Source organism: Chionomys nivalis, chromosome 2 (assembly GCF_950005125.1).
Source record: "Chionomys nivalis chromosome 2, mChiNiv1.1, whole genome shotgun sequence".
Taxonomy (NCBI): Eukaryota; Metazoa; Chordata; class Mammalia; order Rodentia; family Cricetidae; genus Chionomys; species Chionomys nivalis.
Window position 1 is genome coordinate 92,389,857 of NC_080087.1, and position 24,936 is coordinate 92,414,792.

The 24,936-nt window shown below is 38.3% G+C and overlaps 1 protein-coding gene and 1 non-coding gene across 4 annotated transcripts in view; one reads left to right on the plus strand and one right to left on the minus strand.

The window, feature by feature from the left end:
• Positions 1 to 24,936, plus strand: part of Tmem232 (transmembrane protein 232) — a 232,494-nt gene that overhangs the window by 139,663 nt on the left and 67,895 nt on the right. The window lies entirely within an intron of this gene.
• On the minus strand, positions 12,703 to 12,809 carry LOC130870639 (U6 spliceosomal RNA). Its single transcript, XR_009056775.1, has one exon. It is a non-coding gene; the product is annotated as a U6 spliceosomal RNA (small nuclear RNA).

The window sequence follows — 24,936 nt, forward strand, 5'->3', positions numbered from 1 at the left end:
CGGCAGCCTACAGAATGGGAAAAGATCTTCACTAATCCCACATTAGACAGAGGTCTGATCTGCAAAATATACAAAGAACTCAAGAAATTGGACACCAAAAGAACAAATAATCCAATAAAAATGAGGTACAGACCTAAACAGAGAATTCTCAACAGACGAATCTGAAATGGCTGAAAGACACTTAAGGAAATGCTCAACATCCTTAGTCATCAGAGAAATGCAAATCAAAACAACTCTGAGACTGCATTTTATGCCTGTCAGAATGGCCAAGATCAAAAACACTGATGACAACTTATGATGGAGAGATTATGGGGTAAGAGGAACATTCCTCTATTACTGATGGGAGTGCAAACTTGAACAGTTGTTTTGGAAATCAGTATGGGGATTTCTCAGAAAATTAGGACACAATCTACCTCAAGACCCAACAATACCACTTTTGGGTATATACTCAAAGATGCTCAATCATACCACAAGGACATGTGTTTAACTATCTTCATAGCAGCATTGTTTGTCATAGCCAGAATCTGGAAACAACTTAACTGCACCTTGACCAAAGAATGGATAAGGAGAATGTGGTACATTTACACAATGGAGAACTACACAGCAGAAAAAAATAATTACATCTTGAAATTTGCAGGCAAATGGTTGGATCTAGAAAAAACCATATTGAGTGAGGTAACCCAGACCCAGAAAGACAAATTAATATGTAGTCATTCATAAGTAGCTTTTAGACATAATACAAAGAAAAATCAGCCTACAGTACACAATTCCAGAGAACCTGGATGACAAAGAGGACCCTAAGAGACACATATATGGATCTATATAGGAAGATAAGATCTCCTGAGTAAATTAAAATTGTGGGGGCCATGGGAAAGGGTGGAAGGGGAGAGGGGTAGAAGGAGGGGAGTGGAGAAAAATGTATAGCTTAATAAAACAATAGAAAATATTTTATATTATTTATTTTTCTATTTCCTTGTACTTTGGGTAAACATTGTCTAGTTCTTTAATTTTAGCATCTTAAAGTTAAACTTTAGATTCTTGGTTTTAAAATTATTATTATTTTCTCAAATATTTCTTTTTACTAAACATTCCCTTCTAAGCAGAGGCTTTGAGATCTGATATTTTCAGGAGAACTGAGTGCAAAATTAGTTCCCTATTATCCTTGTGATTATCTATTTGGCCCATGGTTATTTAGAATTACTAATGTTTTCCAATTTTCAAATATTGAGAAACTTTATGATTATCATTATATTCATATCAAATTTAGCTCCATTCTGATCAGAGCAAACATAAAATACAAAATATCAATTTTAACAAGTGTAATGGGCCTTTTTATGATCCACTGTTTGCTGTGCCCCAGAGGCACAGGCACTGCCCACCCTCTTCCACTGTGTGGTGCTCTAGTGCACCAGTTTAGGACAAAGAGCCCACAAATGTAATTGGAAATTTCTCAGTAATTAATCTCTTGAATTCTGTTTGTTAGTGGGTAAAAGGTATGACAATCTCCAGCTACAGATGTAGTTTCCATGGAGTTACCCCTTCCGTCTGAATCAGCTCTCTGCTTATGGAGGCTCTCTTGTTAAGTGTATGCACATCCATTATATTAATATTTTTGAGAAACCAATCCTTTTAATGTTGAGAAACATCCTTCTTTGTTGCTAGAAAGCTTCTTCTTTCTTACATGACATTTTACTTCCATTCGAGTTCTTCTGCATTATATGTAATTCTGACCTTTTCCTCACATATCCATGTCTTAAATATATTACATACATGCATATGTAGGTAGGCGTGTCCTTGTTGGAGGAAGTATGTGACTGTTGGGACAAGCTTTGAGGTATTTTATGTGCTCAAACTGTGCCCAACATGGTACATAGTTTTTCCTTTTGCTGCCTCCAGGTCAAGATGTAGCACTCTCAGCTCCTTCTCTAGCACCATGTCTGCCTGCACATCTCCATACTTCTTGCCATGATGATAATGAACTAAACCTCTCAAACTGTAAGCCAGTCCCAGTTAAATGTTTTCCTTTATAGGAGTTTTGTGGTCATGGTCTTCACAGAAGCAGAAACCCTAACTAAGGTAGTCTTTTTGGTGGAGTTTTTTTCCCTTTGATGAGTATGTAGTGTCCTTCCTATTCTTTTTTCTTTTTTTTTTGATAGATTTGGTTTGATGTCTATTTTGTCAGATAACAGCAGTTTATTTCTTGGGCCCATTTTCTTGGAATATCAGTATAATCCTCTTATACTGAGGTGATGTCTAGCCTTGTTAAAGGGTGTTTCTTGGTTGCAGCACAAGGATGGACCCTGCTTTTGCACCCATCCTATTAGTGCCTTTTTATTGGTGAATTGACACCATTGGCATTGAGAGTTATTAATGAACAGTGTTTGCTGGTTTCTGATATTTTGTTGTGATAGTATGGTTTTCTTTTGATTTTCTGGTTTAAGATTAAGTTATTCTTTGTGTTTCTTTGGTGTCATTAACCTCTTTAGGTTGAAGTTTTCCTTCTATCACTTTCTGTAGAGTTGGGTTTGTAGACAGATACTTCTTAAATTTGGTTCATTGTGGAGTGTTTTTCTTTCTGCATCCATTGTTATTGTGTGGGCTGACATCTGTGGCCTCTTAGAGTCTGTAGAACATCTTTCCAGGCCCTTCTGGCTTTTAAAGTCTCCACTGAGAAATCAGGTATTATTCTAATAGGTCTGCTTTTTTTTTTTTTATCTTACTTGGTCTTTTTCTTCTTCAGCTTTTAATATCCCTTCTTTAGTATGGACACTTAATTTTTTGATTGTTATGTGTCATAATGAATTTATTTTTAGGTGGTGGTAGTGCATACCTTTAATTCCAGTTATTGGGTGGCAGAGGTAGGTGGATCTCTGTGAGTTTGAGGCCAGCCTGGCCTATAGAGTGAGTTCCAGGACAGTCAGGGTTATACAGAGAAAACCTGTCTTGAACCTCCCCAAACCCAAACAACCCCTCCCAACATCCAGACTACTGTAGTTATCTTTTAAAAATTTTTATCTATTTTATTATCAGCTTCTTTATTTTTAAATTATTTTATTACTTAGTACTTATTTTATTATTTATGCACACACAACATGTGTGATATGTGCGGGTACCTACACAGCCAGAAAATGACTTAGGAGCTCCCAGAGCTGGAGCCACAGGTGAATGCCTGCCAGCTGACGTGGGTTCTGTGAGCTCAACTGGGTCTTCTGTAAGAGCAGGACAGGACACACCCTTAACTGTTGAGCCACCTCTGTGGTCCCCGTCCCTTCATTCTTAGGTTGAACTAAATGTTGTTGCTATGGGAAGGCTTCAATAAAGCAGACATGCTTTCTTCTTGCTATAATTTGAAGTTTGTGTCATAATATTAGTGCATATAAAGCCTTCCAGATTTGGGAATGCCTTATTTCACATGTACTCTACATAAATTTCCCATGCATATTTCATGAGTGTTTAACTTATGATTCATAAAATGGATGTATTTAAAGTATGAGACGTTGAAATTACCAACTCTCTTTTGTTGCTCCTTTACTTCATATTTTAAAGAGTGTCTTATTCTCGTGTGTGTTTGTATACATACCTCGCATGTACACACCTGTGCAAGTCAAAGGACAACTTTCTGGAGCCGACGCTCTCCTTCTCCCATAGGTTCTAGGATGTCAGTCAGGGCATCAGGCACGCACAGCAAGGGCGTTTGTGAGCTGACTTATCTCACTGACCCTTAGTCATTTGTAAAATGACAAAATTCAGTGTTTTATTTTAATTTGTTATGTCAACAAAGAAAAGGAAATTAAAATTTTTCCTGAGATAAAGAATAATGAAAATGCAGCATGCAAAAGCCAGCAGACAGGGCAGCTGCAAGGAGACCCTTTAAGACAGTGAGTGCTACATCAGAGAAGGAAAGAGAACCCAACAAAGACCTAGTGCTGTAGTTTGAGGATCTAAGAAAACAAAGAATGGAAACATAGGAGAGTCCTCTGATGGTCCTGAGGGTGAGCCCTGGGATGATGTGATGTGGGTGATGTGAGAGAGTGTGAGCTGGCCTGCAGAGGTTAATGCTCCTGAGGGTGAGCCCCAGTGTGTGTGTGTGTGTGTGTGTGTGTGTGTGAGAGAGAGAGAGAGAGAGAGAGAGAGAGAGAGAGAATGAGTGTGAGCCAGCAGAGGTTGATGCTCCTGAGGGTGAGCTCTAGTGTGTGTGTGTGTGTGTGTGTGTGTGTGTGTGTGTGAGAGAGAGAGAGAGAGAGAGAGAGAGAGAGAGAGAGAGAGAGAGAGAGAGAGAGAGGAGTGAGTATGAACTGGCCTGCAGAGGTTGATGCTCCTGAGGGTGAGCCCTGGTGTGCGTGTGTGTGATGTGGGTGAGTGTGAGCCAGCAGAGGCTGATGCTCTGAGGGTGAGCCCTGGGATGATGTGATGTGGGTGATGTGAGTGAGTATGAGCTGGTCTGCAGAGGTTGATGCTCCTGAGGGAGCCCCAGTGTGTGTGTGTGTGTGTGTGTGTGTGTGAGAGAGAGAGAGAGAGAGAGAGAGAGAGAGAGAGAGAGCGTCAGCAGAGGTTGGTGTTCCTGAGGGTGAGTCCCAGAGGGTGATGTTGATGCCCCGACATAAGGAACAGATTAGAAATTCATTTTTGAGAGCCGTTGGTTCTGTGAGTGCCTCATGGGTCCTGCAGCAATTTCAGCGTTCTTCTCCAACCTGGCTTCTTCCATGATAACCTGTATTTCTTTTCTGCCTTACAATCTATGACATGAAGCAAGGCATTCATGTCTCAAACCTGCCCCTAATTTCTCAACAAATTAGAAAAAAAAATAAGAATGACAACAGACAAAATAGAGGAAACCATTACAAAGATTGCAGAGAGAAAGAACTGTGCTTTTGGAATGAAAAGAAATCTCCACTCCCCAAAATGTTAAATAGACTGAGCAGAAAAAAAAATCTCGTGATTTAGAAATGCAAAGTAGAGATGTTACATGACCCAGCAGAAATGCAGAGCAACATATGATGCTGTTATCAAGAGCTATGTGCTAAACTAGGAAATCTGGATGAGCGAATAAATTCCTAGACAATTCAATATGCAAAGACTGATTTAGGAATAAACAGGAGAACTGAACAGATCATTCATAAATAAAGAGGGGTGTGGGGAGATGTATGTGTGGGTAAAGTACTGGCCTCAGAAGTATGCGGTCCAAGTTCAGATCCTGAGCACTCATGTAAAAAGTGCTGGCTTCTGTACGCACATGCACACACGCGCACACACACACACACGTGCATACTCACAAATAAAGAAAAATATATGTGAAGAGATGGGAACATTAACAATGTTTCCAAAATACAAAAATCCGTGTCCTTACTGTTTCATCATTGAATTCCAGCAACTGTTTTAAGAAGTCAGTGCCAATTCTCAAACTTCCAATAAAACTGAACTTACATTTTATAACTCCTTCTATAAAACCATTATTACTCCAATATCAAAATCAAAGGCACTAATCAAAAGCACTAAAACAACAATGACAAAACCAAGCTAACATCTTTGCTGAACACAAAGAAGCAACAACCTCAGCAAAATGCTATCACACAAACCAAGAGCAGTGTATGTGTTTGTGTTTGTGTATGTGTTGTTGTTGGGATCAAACCCTGGACCGTGCATGCGGTAGGCAAATGTTATACCACTGGGCTATATCCCCATTCCTATAAAGCATGTTAAAGACCATAGTCATTCACCATGATCAAGTAGGGTTAATCCCAATGCTGGAAATGTTGTTTATTATATGCGACAAATTACATTAACAGAATAAAGGCAGGCAGCCTGCTCATTTCATGAAAAAATAAAGATGTTTGACAAGATTCAGTATTCCTTCATAAAACCTCTTAGGTCGTTAGGATAGTGTGGATATGAGAACACAGGCTGAGCCTTTTACAGCAGAGACACACCTAATGTCTCACAGAGTAGGGAAAGTTTGAAAGCTTTTCCTCTGAGGTCAGGAGAAGACAGTGGTACTCACCATCTCTACATCCACTCGGCATAGAATTACAATCCTAGTCAGAGCATCTAGGCAAGAAAGACATGAAGGCACCCGTGACAAAAGGGAACAAATTATATTGTTTGCAGCTAACACAATCTTACGTGCAGAAAAAAAACATAAAAACACTAACGAAGGGATGTAAGAAATTTCAGTAACTTGCATGATACAATATCGATAAGCCAAATCAGCATCGTTTCTATATACTAACAGTAAGATGTATGAATGAGATTCTATTCATATTGGCTACATTGACTAAGCAATCAAACGAAAGGACTGGAGTGGAAGAGGTTTGAGGTGAACTCTTTACTCATAACTGACTCATTCCTTCCACCTGGACCTTGTTAAGGGGTGGACTATTCAGGTTTAGTATAGTAGACACTGACAAAATTAACATGTACAGCCTTCCTAGTTGGAGAAACATTAGAATATTCTAGAGGGTAGGACTCGTTGAGGAAGCATGCATTCATTATGTACAGAGCTGGTCTTGGTAGCCTTCACCACTGGCTAAGTCATGGGCCATTATGTCAAATCTGCATTTTCAAGAGAAGGTGAAATTAGGGTTTTTTTTGTGTGTGTATGTTTGAAACTTCCTCACAATTAAAGTATCCATAAAGTTTCATCAAACATATTTAAATTAATGCATGGAGACCCATTTGCTTGTTTTTTGTTTCTGGTCTTTGTTCTTTTTCCATTTGTTAATTCATTCTTGCTCAGGTAAAATGCCTGTTCATAAGAATCCACCAAGACCCCACTTTTATGGTTTTGAGCCACATTTCACATTTACCACAGAGCTGTTGGAATTCTCCTGCTTACCTTTGGCGTCTATGAAATCTATATTTATGGTTTATAGACCACTACATAGCTTATTTTTATTGTCCTTGTGCAATAATAATTGAGCTTCAGTCCCTAGGATCCTTCAGTTATCTCTTCTATAGATTTTTCAGTACTTATTCACTAGTGTATGGTTGATGTTCATTATGAGTTTTCTTAAAGTATGGCACCTTAGGAATGCTGAGAGGGAGAAAAATAGTCTTCCCCAAGGAAGAGCACACTAACTGGTTACCCAGTACCAAATGGTCAGCCCTGAAAACAAATAAGTAACATTATACAGAGACAGCAGGTTGTATACATGAGTATATATGTATATACATATATGTACATGGATGTAAAAACAATTAGAGAAAAAGAGGTCATGAGTTTGGAAGAGAGCAAGGAGCACTATGTGAGAGAGTTTTAAGGGATGGAATGGAAGACAAAAATTATATAATTAGATTATAATCTTGAAAATAAGAGAAATAATTAGAAAAAACAACAAAAGGTAAAACTAAAGGAAATATCTTGATTTTGGGGAGATCACAGATATATCTCATCCAGGTCCTTTATTTGATATACAAGAAACCTAAGGCCTACTCAGTTAATTGACTTAAAAATCCGTATGGATTAAAATACTTAGCTTTTCTTTTCAAAGACACTCAGTAGGTTCAGAAAAAGATATTTTCCTCACCTGTAGCACAGCATCTCTTTATCAGGTTTCTTCCACTATGCCATCTCTTTGTCTTAGTGTAGCAGAAAGACCTGGGATTGTTGTTCTCTCTCTCTCTCTCTCTCTCTCTCTCTCTCTCTCTCTCTCTCTCTCTCTCTCCCTCTCTCCCTCTCTCTGTTTTATGTGTGTTGTTGTACCTGCAGTGCAGAAGAGGGCATCTAATTATCTGGAACTGAAGTTACTGAGGGTTGTGAGCTGCCATGTGGGTGCTGGGACTAGAACCCGGGTCCTCTGGAAGAGCAACCAGTACTTTTAACCACTGAGCTAGCTCCAGCCCTTGGGATTGGATTCTTTATAGCCAAAGTCATAAGTACAACATTTTTATTCTTACAATTGGGAGTCTCTGACACTTTGTCCAATTGCTTTAATTTGGCAATGGCGAGGCGGTGAGTCAGCCTAACTCAGTTATTCCAGCATTTGATTTTGTCCACCTATTCCCCCTTATGATCCTTGCAGTCTGGAAGGAATTACAGTTATGGAAGGACAGACGGCATGTGCTCACTCATTCGAACTAGTCTTCACCCCTTAAAGTCTTTATTAACCAAACTGCAGCCTTGCTACAGTAGAGATAAGTTCTCTGCTGCTATGTACTTACCTGTGGAATACAGTTGTTGCACCAGAGGACAGCATCTTGAATACATTTCTTCAGACGCCACATTGAGACAAAATCAGAAATCTTTTTATTTTTTTTTTATTTTTCGAGACAGGGTTTCTCCGTAGCTTTTGGTTCCTGTCCTGGAACTAGCTCTTATAGACCAGGCTGGCCTCGAACTCACAGAGATCCGCCTGCCTCTGCCTCCCGAGTGCTGGGATTAAAGGCGTGTGCCACCCCTGCCCGGCTCCAAAATCAGAAATCTTTACAGATAAGAAAATTATGTGCTCCTATTCCAGAGCATCCAGATGAGTGACATTTCTCAGGATCTTAGCTCATTTAAATTATTTATAGCTTCTTTGTCCAGAGTCTAGTATGAAAACCTCACCACTGATTTTATGAAAAAAAATAGCATTCATGATCATCTTAAATTGTTAAAGAGTCTTGATACTGTATAAGTAAATTCAATGTAACTAATTTTAAGACATAAGAATGAAAAAAATCCTGAAAAAATACTATACAATAAAAGTATGAAAATAAGCTCTAAGTTCTTAGCAAAATCTCTAGGTTTCCCCAGATTATTCATAATTGAAATTTTGGTAATTCTGTTATTTGATAACAAGTTTCCTAAGAAATCATGATATTGAATTTCATATCACTGTATTGTACTTGAAAAAAAGTGAAAATGGATAATCACTAGACTGGAATGGTATTTGAAGATACATTATTTTTTTCCTGTATAAGAAAATCCTGCATTTGTACTTTTTATTACATAATATTTATTTCCCCCATTAATAATTGGTCACAGAGTCAAGAATAGACAAGATCTCTGTCATTTTGGTTCCAGTGAAGATAAAGGATATAAATGTGTTACTAACTTAATGGCATACATTTTTATCATTGTCATAATGGGTCAGGAAGTAAAACATTGTATCCGACTTACCTTGCATTGATCACCACCACAGTTCTCTCACTGTGTATTCTCTTCTCGTTACTCTCTGGGCTATGACATCTGGCATGTTCTATCTCAAAAGCCTTCTGTTTTCATGTTAGCACAGCTTTCCTCTAAAGGAAGACACTAGACCAAGCGTAATGTTTTATTTAACCAGCAAGTACATTTTCCTTTTGTTCTGCTCACTACGAGGGCTGGTCTCTGAAACACGATTATTTTAGAATAGATCTGTGGTTATTGTACTTTGGTGCACATTAGAATCACCTGAGAGGGTTTTCACAAAGCCCGAAGTCAAGGCATAGTCAGATTAAATCTGGAAGTGGAATTTAGACACTGTTATTGTTTAAAAAACTCAATGTGCAACCAAGTCTGGAAACAAAATGGAATAAATGGAAGGAGAGTGTGAAATGTTAGGATAAAGGCAGGCCCAGTTTCTAAGATAATAATAACTATCTTATTATGAGATAGGTTGGCATCAAATTGCTGGACCCAGGCAGCTCTGTATCCTTCACACTCCTACCTGAGCCTCTGCTCCAGTGGTTCTCAGCCTTCCTATGCTGCAACCTATAACATATGCACTCATACAGCGCCTCATGTTGTGGTGACCCCCAACTGCAACATTAGTTTCATTGCTACTTCATAAATGCAATTTTGCTACTGCTGTGAATTGTAATGTAAATATTTTTAGAGATGGAGGTTGCCAAAGGGGTCGCCACTCACAGATGAGAACAGTTGCTCTAGCATGTACCTTCAGTACCCGTAGTCAATTATTATTTTGACTGTACACATTTATAGGATACTATACGACAACTTGATATGATGTGTTTAGTGTTTAATAATTAAACCAGAGCATTACCATTCATATTTCCACGAACAATTGAACAGTTAATAGTTAATGATTGTATATGTGTACAGATTCCCCTGTGATATTTTCATACATGTATACAGTATATATAGTCCTGAGGAGCTGATTTTGCTGTCTCCTTGTTCGCACATCATTGGTCTTGACTCCAGTGCTACCAGTGTTCTCTTCAGAGTGTCCTTCCCTTCAACTGATTTAGTGTTTCTGACAGTAGATTAAATCAAAACAGGAGAAATATTTCCTGATGTTGGTTTGGCAAAATTTTCTGGAGGACATCCCAAAGCACAGGAAATAAAAAAATATACAAATGTGACTATAACCAAGTCTTCCCCTGCCAGTAAATAAACCTGTAGAACAAGAGGCACCATCAACACTGGGGATACTGATTTTACAAAGGATTGGCAGAGTATATAAAATCTCAAAAATATCACCGACATTTAAAATATAATCCAGTTAACATAGGGGAGAAAGATATAATATGACCAAGTGGGAAAAGGCAGCTAGGATATGACACACACCTCCAAAGCTAGCACTCTAGGTGCTGAAGCAGGAGGATCACAAGGCTGAGACTATCCTAGGCTACAAAGTCAGAAACTGTATCAAACAAATGACAACAGAAGAACAAAAGACGACAAGTACTGACAAAGATGTGAGAAGGGAACATTTGCTCATGGTTGGAATTGTATAATATTTTCTAAGGCAAAATACAAAATACTATGAATAGGCTCAAAATAGCAGTTACGACTGCTATGTGACCTGACGTCCTAAGTACTGGGCCTGTATCCAAGGGAAGTGGAACCAGCATGCTAAAGAACTACAGGCCCTAGTGTGTGTGTGTGCATGTGTGTGCACATGCACACCTTCATGTGTGTGCTATGGCATTGGCCACAATAGCTACAAATAGAAATTATCTAGATTTTTTATTTTAATGAATAGATAAGAAAGTGTGGTATCTCTATCTATCATCTATCTGTCTGTCTATCTATCTATCTATCTATCTATCTATCTATCTATCTATCTATCTATCTATCATCCATCTAGGAATACTGTGCAGCCATCTACCATATGCAGTATTAAGAAAACTGAAGATAACTGTGTTATATGAAAAAATCAATAATAGACTGTGTAATTGCTGTGGCATGCACAGCCTAAAGCGGTTGCCTTCATAGCACTTGAAAATAGGATTATAGTTACTGTAGTATGGTAACCTTTGCATTTTTCTCAGAAAGCAAGGGCAGAAGAGGTGTGGTGGATTTGATGAACAGGTACTAAGTGAACTACAGTTACCCAGGACTCAGATAAGCTATAGCCTTTAAAGTGACAGAAGGAAGGATTTAGAGTTTGTACCAAAATGAAACGGTCAGTATTTGGGGAGATAAAATGTTGCACCCAACTTAATCACTGCACAATTTGATGTGTTATTGAAGAATCACATGCTACTGCACAAATGTATTCAAGTAAAATTAATTAATGGAAAAAGGAAAACTAGAACGGCTATGTCATTTCATATCCGTAAGTTTGGGGGATAAGTTGTTCATGGTACTGTTTCCATCCTTATGACCATGGCATAACTTATCATTAATTCTGGATTTCACCACAACTTTAGCTGTTATATAAAGATCAGCTCACTTGTTTTATTGTGGCGTTTTGATTCGTGCTTTGCTCTTATGACTGTTCCTTTATTATATGGAAACTCTACAGCATGTAGAAAAGCAGAAAGGATAGTGTTACACTTTCCCTCTTCTATACAAACCCCATTTTCGCCAGTTAATCCCATCTGGATCTTGGTTTATTAATCTTAATACCCCTTGCTCATCAAATCCAGGTTATTTCTGGCCTATCGCTGCTATCACCTAAGTTTATTTATAAGTAGTAATGAATTATGGTCTCAACTTTTTTCCCAAATAATACTACATCTCCCAAAGTAGCAAAGTATATTTATCTGCAGTCCAACTTATAAAACTCTCCCCTTAGTGATAATCTTTGCATTTTTCTCAGTGAAATTTGTACCTGATAATCTTTAAGCTCTTGGACTTTGTCCTCAGGTCATGACATGTTCTTCCCTTGCCTGGCTACTACACCAAACTTTCATTTAGTGATGATATCAGCCTCAGTGTCCGGCACAGTCTGTCATTTATCCTCTCGTGGGTTTAGCACATGACTTCTGGACAATGCTCTGCAAGTTTGTTGAATATTGACTTTAATATTGTATTGAGTTAATTGCATTTAAAACAATATTTTAGAGTACTCCTTGAGGCTTTAAAATGTGCCTGTTTTGTTAACATTTTAAAATATATTTCTAGGTCATAATCAGAGTAATCTTTCACTATAATTTTAATCTGTTACTTTGTTCTTTTCTAATATTGCTGACATTTCTTATATTTCAAGTTTATTTACTTTGGAAATATCACCCAAATAATGTTTATCTTTAAAAATTTTCCCTAATTATTCTTCTCATGTTACTGTACCCGTCTAATTCAGATTAATGGAGGGTTTTATCTTAAATTGAAATGTAATTCGTAGTCTAGAAAATGAACCTTTTAGGCTTGTCAAATTCAATACTTTCTCATATTAGTAAGTGTGTAATCACCAACACATCTAATTCTCAAATAATTGAATCAATCTAAAATGAAGCCTGTGCCCACAATCTTTAACATTTAAGGATCCTTTGAATAAATGATTTGCCCATTTCTTAATCTTGTTTTTTTTTTTTTAACAGACTTAATTCACTTTTAAAAATAAGGAACGCTTCACGAATTTGCGTGTCATCCCTGCGCAGGGGCCCTGCTAATCTTCTCTGTATCGTTCCAATTTTAGTATACGTGCTGCCGAAGCGAGCACCTTAATCTTGTTATTTGTTGGTTATCATGCAAATGCATCTCTTGTCAGATCTATAATTTAAAAATACTTTCCCCCATTGTATATAGTTCTACTTTTTGTATAGTTTAACATTAATGCTAATATATTACATTAATTGTATTTTACAATGTGCAGCTTTCCCCTTCTGCTTCCCATGCTTTGGAATGTGATGCCATAGCTAAGCCACTGTCACCCAGTTTCCAGTGACAGAGTTGTATGTTTTCCTTCTAGCTGTTTATTCTACCTATTTATCTCTTATGCCAAAGCCTTTAGCCCAGTTTAGCTAATTCCTTTCTCTGGATTGGGAGACGTCAGAGTTCACTCTGCAGTATGTGACTAACACATTGCCCCCACATTGTTTACTCTGAGAACTGTTTGCTGCTTTGAAATGTCTGGACAGGCATCACAAATGAATTTCGTGGACTTCCAAGTCGACTCTATTAATATTACATTTGTTTGTTCTTACACCACCAGTTGGAAATGAGGGAATCATGAACACTTGCAGATTTTCAATCATTTTATGAGGTTGTTTTGATGATTTTGTTCTGCTACATTTCCACAAATTAGAATTAAGTTAATTTTGGCAAAAAAGATTTAATTGGGTTTTAAGTACTATGTTATATATATTTGAAAATTATTAAAATTTTAGTAATACTGCATGGTCCAATCCAAGAAAATGGGATGGCTTTGTGTATGTTACCAGTTTAATTTCTATACATAATTCATTTCAATTAGGCTTTCAATTTTATTTTTATTGAAAATAGATTCTTTTCTCATATAATACATATTGATTATAGTTTTTCTCTCTCTGGGTTATAATTCCTCCCACCTCCCCTCCCCTCTGGACTGATTTCCTTTTTGTCTCTCATTAGAAGAGAGAAGACTTCTAAGAGATTAATAATCAAACACGACACAATAAAGAATAATAAAATGAAGCAAAAACTTTCTTATCCAAGTTGGACACAGCAGCCCAACAGGAGCAAGAATCCCAAGAACAGGGAATGGAACCCAACAGAAGAGCAAGAATCCCAAGAACAGGAATGCAACCCAACAGAAGAGCAAGAATCCCAAGAACAAGGAATAGAGTCAGAGACCCACTTGTTCTCATAGTCAGGAGTCCCATAAAAATACTAAGTTAATAGCTATAACATGTCTGCAGAGGACTTGGTGCAGACCTATGTAGGCCCTGTCCTTGCCACTTCATTCTCTGTGAGTCTGAATATGTGCCTTGCTTAGTTGATTTAGAGGGTCTTGTTACTCTGATGCCCTCCATCCCCTGTGGTGTTTATCTTTCTGCCTCCTCTTCTGCAGGACTTCCTAAGCTCTGAGTGAGGGGATTTGATGGAGACCTCTAATTTAGGCTTTTTCTCTACATAATGTCTGGTTGTGGGTCTCTGCATCTGTTCCCATCTACTGCCAGAGGAAGCCTCTCTGATGATGACTGGATAAGGCACTGATCTACGAGTATACTTGAATATCCGTAGGAGTTGTTTTACCTCTTCTCTTCTCTTCTCTTCTCTTCTCTTCTCTTCTCTTCTCTTCTCTTCTCTTCTCTCCTCTCCTCTCCTCTCCTCTCCTCTCCTCTCCTCTCCTCTCCCCTCCCCTCCCCTCCCCTCCCCTCCCCTCCCCTCCCCTCCCCTCCCCTCCTCTCCTCTTCTCTTTTCTCCTCTCTTCTTCTATTAATACAAGCAGTATTTGGTTTTCCCCTATCTCTGGGCTATCTGGTCTCTGGTTCTTGATCACCCATGAAGTGGCAGGTATGGGTTCCGTCTTGTGGAGTAGGCCTTAAATCAGACATTGGCGGGTTACTTCCACAAGTTTTATGCTACTGTTGCCCGTTTTGCAAGCAGGACAGCATTGTAGATTAAAGGTTTTGTAGCTGGGTTGGAATTTACAGATATCCTTTGGTAGTCTGAATATGTAGAACCTTGTGGTTCTGTGTAGGTAACAGTTTGACTTCTCCACGTTTAGTGAGTTGTGTGGGTGTTGTTTTCAGCAATGGGGCCTTGCTGTCAGTTTGTGGAGAGCAACCTATTATCTTGACAACAGCTTAGTTTGTTTGGGGTCTATGGAACTCCTTTGGCCAACCTGTTTCATCAATTGGATGAAGGCCAGCCTTGGTACTGGCAGCTTCATTTAGTGACAAGTGATGCCCAGTTGGGACTCCATCTCCCTAATTATTTGGAGATTTTATTAGGATTGTCTTAATGTGTTTTAGGATGTTTCCAGTGTACTAGGTTTCCATACCACCCCTCAAGTGTCCCTCAATACTGTTACTCTCTGAATTTCCTTCCTCCACTCCACCTCCACACCCACCTGAGGTCCCTGTTCTAGTTTCCCCCGACCCCAATTCACCCATACAATCTATTCTCTTTTCTCCTTATAAGGAGATCCATCTGTTTTCCCTAGTCTCTTCTCTGGGTCTACCGATTATAACTTGGTTATCATTTATTTACCAGCTTGAGACACAACTGATATGCAAAGAAAGAGCTCACTGAGAGTGGCATGGGTTTTTGAAACCTTAAAGTCCACCTCCTGTGACATGGCTCCTTCAACAAGGGCATGCCTCCTAATCTTTCTCAGACAGTTCTATCAACTGGGAATCAAGTATTCAACCAAATAAGCCCCTGGGGCCATTCTCATTCAAACCACCACACTGAGTCACACATTCCAAAGAGACTCGAGGCCAGTGGAAAGAGGATGGTTTGCAGGGAAGTGGGCATTGTGGTGACGGTAGATGGAGATCTGAGAAGGATTCACTGTGGGATAGAATAACCCATGTGGTTCTACAGGAGACAATGGAAATCAAGAATGTAGAGCTGGTTAGAGTGATATAGGCAACAAACATGGGAAAGTTAATGTGAAGAACTCCAAACTAATATATTAATCAGACTTCATCTGGGGATATTGAAATATCCCGAGAGTTTCCTTTCTTTGGCTTCTTCCCTAAGTCTTTCTCTTTATAACCGTCTTTTCTCCCTCTCTGCCCCCTTCAACCATCTCATTGCTTTTCCTGTTTCTCACTATGACTTATTCTTTCATAATAGTAGAGTTATTATATGGATAATTTGTCACCAAATCTCCCTTAAAATGTATTTATTTTTACTTTACATGGAATGAGTGTTTTTCTTTCATGTTTGTCTATATGCCACATGTGTGCAGTGCTTGTGGAGGCCAGGGGTGAGCATCCTGGGACTGTAGTTACAGACAGTTGTGAGCTACCATGTGGCTGCTGGGAATTGAACCAGGGTTCCCAGAAAGAACAGCCTGTACTCTTAACCACCAAGATATCATCTCTTTAGCCCTGTGTTTTGAAGTTTTTAACTTCAAATATATAGAGATGAAGATGGACGCTATAAAGTAATCTCATACCAGTTTAGAATTGAGTATAATAAAAGGCTATTTATTTAGGGATATATTCACAGATCACAGTCCTCTGCACAAACAGGGAACAGGAACCAAATCCAGCAACTGGAGAGAGAGTGCGGAAGCTTTATGGCTGCATTTATAGTAGAAGAGACCACCCCCAAGAGGGTATCTTAAAGGCTTTTGGCTGAAGGAGTTCCTACAGCATAGAGGTATAGAGAAATTTTCCCTATCATTATCTTCACCATAGTTTTTCATTAATTATTAATTTGTTATGGAAAACTATTTTCCAAGCTTTTCAGAATGGTGGTTATTAGTATGTAGGAAAAGAGTTGAGTTTGGGATGACACCCTTATTTATTTTGGTGAATTCATTTGTTAGTACTTTATTTTTTTTTGTTCATGTATGTGTTGTGTATTCATAGCATTTAACATCCAAGGTTATATCATTTTGTTTTCTCCTCCCAACCTGAGTGTTGTTACTTTCTTTACATCACTGGCCATGTTAGAACATCCGGTACAATACTGAACATGTGTGACATCAAAGGTATTTCTTCATATCCCCGGGACAAGCATGATGTCATCTGTGGGCTCAACACTGCAGCCTTTTTCCGACTGGAGAAGTGCATTGTGGTACTTCTTCATTGTGTGTGGTATGAAGTGTGACTCATTTTGTGTCATTTCATTTTTGTGAGGTTCTCTCTCTCTCTCTCTCTCTCTCTCTCTCTGTGTGTGTGTGTCTGGTGAGATGATTGTGTAGTTTTGTTCATTATTAGGAAGATAACCATATAGGACATCAACACATTTCCAGATGTTCAAATAAACCTTTTCTCCATAGGAGAAAAATATTGTTAATCATATTGATGATTACTCGAATTTCAGAGGTAATTTTTACTTAGTTTTCTATGATTTGTGCATTTTTTTGTTGTTAGCGGCTATTAATTTATTTCTTTTGTTATTTACCTATTTTCCTAGAATGAGGTGAAAGTTATTGACTTTTAGTGGAGAGGGTGTGAAGCATCAGTTAAGTCTATAAATAGCAATAGAATTCACCAATGTTGACTTTTGGGCAGGAGTCTTGTTTGATACATTTTTTTTTTCAGGTTACAAGTTAAATACCTTAAGTTTTTATAAGTCTAGTTGTGTTCCCAATTTGTTTTTGTGACATATTTTTCTATTTTGTTTGGTTTATTGGCAGTTTTTTCATTTGTCAATTTATCATGTGGGATTTGTGTGTGTGTGTGTGTGTGTGAATCTCTGTGTTCCCATGGCTTCGCATGATGCAGTTGACAGAGAACAACCTTTAAGTATTGGGCTTTGCCTTTCTACCTTGAGATAGAGTCTCTCTGCATGGCATACACCTGGCCCGCTGGCCCAGGAGCTTCCAGCAATACTTGTCTCTGCCTCCCACCTGTGGTGGAAGCTTGAAGGAATTACAGGCTCCCTCCCCCCATCATATCTGTTTGTTTTTTTTGGGGGGGATACTTCTTCTGTTTTATTTTGAAGTTATTTTTTTAAATATGGATTTAACATTTTATACAATATATTTACTTTTATCATATTCTTTCCCCTCCCTCAATTCCTTCAAGATCCTTCCCACCTCCCTATCCACCCATGTTCTGTCTCTGTCTATCTCTCTCCTTCTTCCTCTGTTTCTTATAAAAGGAAGAACAGACCTCCATGAAGATCAATACAAACCAAGACAAACAAAACAATAAGATGAACAAATAACAAACCAAAACCAAAAGGAAACAAACATCATGGAGTCTGTTTTGTGTTGTCCAACTACTTCTGGGCATGAAAACTGCTCTGAAGTGTCCTTGTGACTCTCTACTGGAGAACACTTATTTTCCCTTTCCCAGAAGTTACAGATTACCAAAACATCTTGGTGAGGGGTGGGACTTGGTGTTCACTTCTACTCGGTGCTGGGGTTTTGTTTGGTTTGACTATGTTCAAGTCTTGTGCATGTTGTCACAGTCTCTGTGTTCCTACATCTATCGTCTCTATTGGCAGATGCTGTTTCCGTGAAATCCTCCTCCTCCTCTGGCCCTTGCAATCTTTCTGCCTCCTCTTCTGCACAGAGCCTTGAGTAGAGGGATTTGATGAAGACATCCCAATTATGAATAACTGTTCCAAAGTCTCCATTCTCTTCACATCGTTCAGTTGTGGGTCTCTGTATTGATTGCCATCTGCTGCAAGAGTAAGCTTCTCCAATGAGGGTAGAACAATGGGTACGATCCTATGTCATTAGGGGTCATTTTATTGTCATGGTAGCAGAATTTCTGCTAGGGGCCAGGATCTATTTTGTCTCAGGTTCTTGGCCACCTTAGCAGTGCCTGGTAAGGTTTCTGTCTCATAGAACAGTACTTAAATCAAACAAGAAACTAATTATTTACTCCATAACATTTGTGCTACTATTGAAACAGTATATCTTGCAGGCAGGTCCCTATTTAGGTAGCAGAGTTTGTAGCCCGGTGATATTGATGATTGTGTATAGCTCTATCTCTTTGCCCGAAAACTTTAGAATTTCATTTTTTCTTAATGGCTGAATAATATCCCACTGTGTAAATGTATCGGATTTTATCTAGTCATCAGCTGTTGGCAGTTTCCAATTTCCTGTTATTATGAATAGACCAGCAATGAACATCATGAAGAAGTATTTCTGTAGTAGGACTTAGAGTCCCATGGAGCATATGCCCAAGAGTGGTGTAGCTGGACCTTGTGGTAGATTGATATTTTTTGGATGAAGGTTGCCAGGCCTGTATCACAAGTGATTCACCTGCTGAATCATCAACCAGCCAAGGTTTCCTATTGTAATAACAGTATTTCTTTAGAGAAACCATTTGATTTCTGAGACACTTATAACAATAGCTCATCTTCACTCTGATTTTAGAAATTGAAGTTCTCTTTCTGTACCTCTGTCTCCCATCTGTCTCCTGCTCTCTTTGATCACGCTAACTAAAACTTACCATTTCTGTTGATCTCTCAAAGGAAAATGTGTGGCTCTCATTTCCTCAAGTGCTTTTCTAGCCTCTGTTTCATGTATTTGCACTATAATCTTTTTATATCCAACTCTATGTCTGGCTTGAGTTAGGTCTGCTTTTCCTAGTTTCATAGAAGGTAGAAAGTTTGGTTAACGATTTGGATCTCTCTCTTTCAATTTCTTGATATGTTGTGTTTTAGTATTAATTCATTTCAAAGTATTTTCCAACTTCTTATATTTTTGTTGGACCAATAGATTAATATTTAGGAATATAGTTTATTTTCATGTGTATAAATATTAAACTTCAGTTTTTATTTCTCATCTCATTCTGTTGTGCAATGAGTTGATTTAAAATATTGGAAACACACTGAGATCTGCTTGTGGGTCGACATTTGGTTGATCATAGCAGACACAGCAGCTTTGTTTATGGAAGAAGTCTATTCAGCGGTTAATGGGATGGTGAAGGTGCTTGCAGCGTTGTTCAAGTTGTCTGTTTCCTCTGTGTTTCAGGACTGTGTGTTTCACATGTTATGGACAGAGATTTCGTGAAGACTCTGCTGTTGCTCTGCTGTCTAGTGGTCCTCCATGGCATACAGTTCCTACTCATGTATTTTAAGGCTTTTATTAAATCATTTACCTTTATAATTGTTGGATCTTCCTGATAGGCTGATCTTTTGTTGTTATTAGAGCTCCTTTATCCTGTTATAAGCTTAGTCTTTAAGGCCTGATGGGGAAACTCCTTCAGCCAATGGCCTTGGAAAGGCTGGATCAGGTTGGGCGGCCATTGGCTGAAGGAGGTTCCCCATCAAAGTCCGTTTGTTCCATGTAAGCATGGACAGTCCCACCCGCCCTTTAGCACTGTTTGCATTATACATTTCTTAAATCTTTTAACTTTGAATCTATCTGTGCCTTTGAAGGATAAGTATGTTTCTTACTAATAGCATATGTGTGTGCTACATTTTAATTCATCCTTCCAATTTCTACCTTACATTGGAGTATTTGTTCCATTTATACTTGATACAGTTACTGATATCAGGCATTAGTCAACATTCTATGTAAGTCACACTTTTTATTATTGTTTTCTTCATTTCTGTATCCTTTTGTACAAGCTGTTTTTCTAACGAAATATTTCAATTCAGTTTTATTTTGTTGCTATTTCTTTTATATTTCCCTGCAATCTGTAATTAAGATAATTACTATTTAAATCTTTTTTTTTTCCTGAGACAGCGTTTCTTTGGAGACTGTCCTGGAACTACCTTTTGTAGACCAGGCTGGCCTTGAACTCACAGAGATCTGCCTGCCTCTGCCTCCCAAGCGCTGAGATTAAAGCATAAATCTTGGTTCACATTGGTATCAACTTAATTTCAAGAATACATAAATTTTGGTCTTAAGAACATTATTCTTCCTATCTACTTATTCTTGGACAAATTTATATTTACAGATTGTACCACCAGCAGGTTTATAATTATTGATTTTTGAAGTAATTTAAAATATAGAAGACAAAAGGGCTTAAAACAAACAAAGATACCCTTTCTCTTTCTTTGATACTTGCCGATGATATTGCTTTTACCAGTGCACTGTGTTCTTGTATAGATTTGACTTAGTTCTGTGTGACATACATTTCCATCATAAGAAATTCCTTGTGGGTGGTGGGCTACGGAAAGAGTCAATACTTGAGGGAAAGCATTTTTTCCTGCACATAGAACTTTTGTTTGTTGCCTTTTGGCTTCAGCACTTGGAATGCACCCCGCCACCGGCTTCCACCTAGCCTGTTACTCCCTTTCAGATGGCAGAGCTGTGTGCTTGTTTAATTTACTTTTGCTCATTTAAATTTATGGTTTTAATTATAAAAGTCTTCTTAACTGTGCTAAATCCATTTGCTGCCTCTGCTTTCTATCATTTGCATTCATCATTAATTAAAAGACTATTTTAAATGTTTCAACAGATTTTCTTATGTGGCGGCAATCTCTGCCGGGAACTTGGTTATAAATGCCTGCCCCTCTTCTGTAGATGGGGGTGTCATCTTCCAGTGTTCTGTTCTACTAATTATAATTTCTGTGATGGCAATTTGTTGTGGGTTTAGGGGTCTTTCTAACTGAACAGTTAATGACTCTTGATTTTAAATACTTGATTTTTCCATTTAAAAGTTTCTTTTACCTATCAGTATTGCTGGGTCTATGTAATTACCTTGCTTCTTCTTATTTTAGGGATAGACAGGGAAATATTACCAGTTAGCATGTGCCAAGACCTCATCTTCTCACTTTTTACTCTTTCTTTTAGCTTTCTTATTGGGTTTCTGTAGCTGCTGAAACATAGGGGAGAATGTTGTATGGCTAAAAAGAGGGAGTTTGTTCAATCAAAATATACCAGTCAATGTCTTTAATTCAAGTGTAAAATATAGCTTAAAACAAATTTTCCATATATATTTTTCATCGCTTCATCAACAGTTCTGTGATGAACGTTTGATTTTCTGAGCTCTGTTTCTGTCTTCTGGTCACACTTTTCATATTAAGATTTACTGAGTTTTTTTTTTTTTTTAATGTTTGTGTTTTGTCTCCATGTATACATCATGTGTGCCTGTGGTGGCCACCAGAGGGTGTCAGATCCTCTTGACATGAAGTTAGAAGAGGTTGTGGGCCATCATGTTGGTGCTAGGAACAGAACCCAGGGGTCCTGAAAGAATAGCAAATACTCTTAATCACTGAGCCATCTATCCAGCCCCACACTAAGCTTTTGAAATGAAATTATAGTCTTAGAAGTAATTTCATCACCCACCTACATAACTGCAGAACTTGTCTTTGAAATATTATGAATAAAATTATCAGGAAGAGATAAGAGCGTGACATAAAAAGCAGCACGTGAAATAACATGAGGGTGGAGATAATATTATTGCATGGAATTATGTGTTCCAAGATGATTACTGGTGTTCATTCAGTTATCATGTACATGTTAAAGATGTCTTCAGCAAATAATTACAAATATTGATGGCTAACAAATAAATAAAGAAATAGCAAATACTGACTAGGTACATAAGGTTAAATTAAGCAAAGCAATCTTTTAGTTTACTGTATTAAGCAAACTATAAAGTAATGAGGTGATTATTTTGATCAAAAACAATCTTTTCATTCACATGAGAAATACTGGCTTGTCTTCGGCTTGAGGAAATATACTTCTTAGTGTATTACTCTTGTAAATTAGTGAATTGCTTTTTATTACACAAAACAATTACAAAGTATTTATTTTGATGTTACCTTATTGGCTGAACTTCTGACTTTTTCCCCATTCTTCCTATCCTTTTTTTTTTTTTTTTTTTTTTTTTTAAAGACAAGGTTTCTCTGTGTAACATCATTAACTGTCCTGGAACTAGCTTTTGTAGATCAGGCTGACCTTGAAATCATAGAGATCTGCCTACCTCTGCCTCCAAAGTGCTGGGAATAAAGGCATGTGCCACCACTGCCTGGCTTTTCCTATCTATTCTTATGGCATAGAATGGAATCTCCTTGGTTACTGTGGACAGGGTCAAAATAAGCATGGATATGGAGGTGATTTCTGTTGTGTGCTCAGTGATGCTCTTCACTGCAGCCAAGTTACAGGATAGGCATCACCTAAGTGCCCATCAACAGATGAATAGATAAAGAAAGCATCACATGTACACACACAGACACACACAGTCTCACACACATGTAGACACCCACACAGACACACACAGACACAGATAGAGTCACATATACAGAGTTACACACACATAGATACTCATACAGATACACAAACATAGGCAGATACAGACAGATACACACAGGGTCATGCACATAGTCACACACACATACACAGACACAGACAGATACACACAGAGTCACACACATAGACACCCATACACATACACAGACACGCACAGACACAGATACACACAGAGTCACACACATAGACACCCATACACATACACAGACACGCACAGACACAGATACACACAGAGTCACACACACATAGGTACCTCACACAGGCACACACACACATAGTGCGATTTCTAATTGGTCTCAATAATAAAAACCTGGAGTCAGATATTAGGGGGTAAGAGCTGAAAGATCAGAGAAGCAGAGCAGCCAGTCACTAGTTCTCACGTCTATGAAATTCTCAGACCAAATGGGGGTGCTCTGTCTCTATAGGTTCTTAAATTGAATGCCATCTCTAAGAATCCTCAGACTGAATCCTAAGCTCCTGTCTCCTGCCTTATAGTCCTCTCTCTGCCCAGCCATATCACTTCCCATCTCCAACTCCCAAGTGCTGGGATTAAAGGTATGAACTACTTATCACCACTTGGCTCTGTTTCTCTTTTAGACTGATTTAATCTCACGTAGCTCAGGGTGGCCTTGAATTCAAGATCCATCTGCTTGACTTCTGGTTAACTAGTGGTTTAACTCTGCACTCTGATCTTCATTCAAGCTTTAATTGTTTAGGCACAAACAAATTATCACCACCTATACACACATAGAGACAAACACATAGGCACACAGAGTCACATACACACATAGTCACACAACATAGCCACCCACAAAGACACTGACACACACACATAAGGCACACACACACAAACATATCACATAGTTTGCAGGAAATTGAAAGAACAGAAGATCATTGTGTTCAGCAAAATTAGACTCAAAGAAAAATACAATATTTCTCACTCAAAATCAGAACCTACAGTTCTGTTTTTTTATGATATAAAAAGTATAATAGAGAATATTTTGGAAGAGGAGACCCAAGGGAAAAGGAGGGGAACAATAGAAGACAATGAAAGTAAATATAATTAAGAGACATGAGAGGCAAATATTGAAATGCTCTAATAAAGCCCATTGCTTTGTATAGTATGTGCATCTATCTTTACCTGGTGTGGGAAGTCATTCTGTATATGTGTTGCTTTTATTGGTGTTAATGAACAAAGCTGCTTTGGCCAATGGCTTAACAGAGTAAAGCCAGGCAAGAAATCCAAACAGAGATATAGCAAGAGAGTAGGCGAAGTCAGGGAGAAGCCATGTAGCTGCCACAGGAGACAGATGCCTCCACTGGAATCCTCTGAAACTTTGCCTGTAGGCCACTACCTCGTGGTGATGCACAGATTAATGGAGATGGGTTAGTTTAGGATGTAAGAACTAGTTAGAAATATGCTTAAGCTATTGGCCGAACAGTATTACAAATAATAGAGTTTCTGTGTGATTATTTTGGGTCTGAGCAGCTGGGAACGAACAAACAGCCTCTGCCAACATTTACCATTTTTCTATTCCACACCATAATCTCCAGAGCCAGGCCAGCAACAGTTCCCCATCAATATCAAAGAAGTTAGTAAGAAAATTTGGTCACAAGAAAGTTGTGATGGGCCCTGTGGGATGGAGCAATTTTTCCACACCTTATCTTAAAAACAACCAAATGTAAAAAAAAGAAAAAAAAGTAGATGAGGCTAGTAATCTAACTCACTAATTGTCATCATTTTATTTATTAATTGTCTCTAGCTTCTTTGGAGAACACTTTAAATTCTGTATCTGAGTATGATAGCTTCTTAAAGACTTGCATTTGCATATCAAATGACAGCTACAACACCAACACACTCAGACTAGTCCTGCAAGACATGAAATAGAATCTTCAGTGGCAAGTCTTGGCTTCTGGAAATCATTTGTTTCATAGAGAAAACAGAAGGTGGATTTTTCTCCTGTGCAATTCCTAAGGGACACTGAGACCACTCAACATGAACTCCTGTCTTCTTCTATAAGAT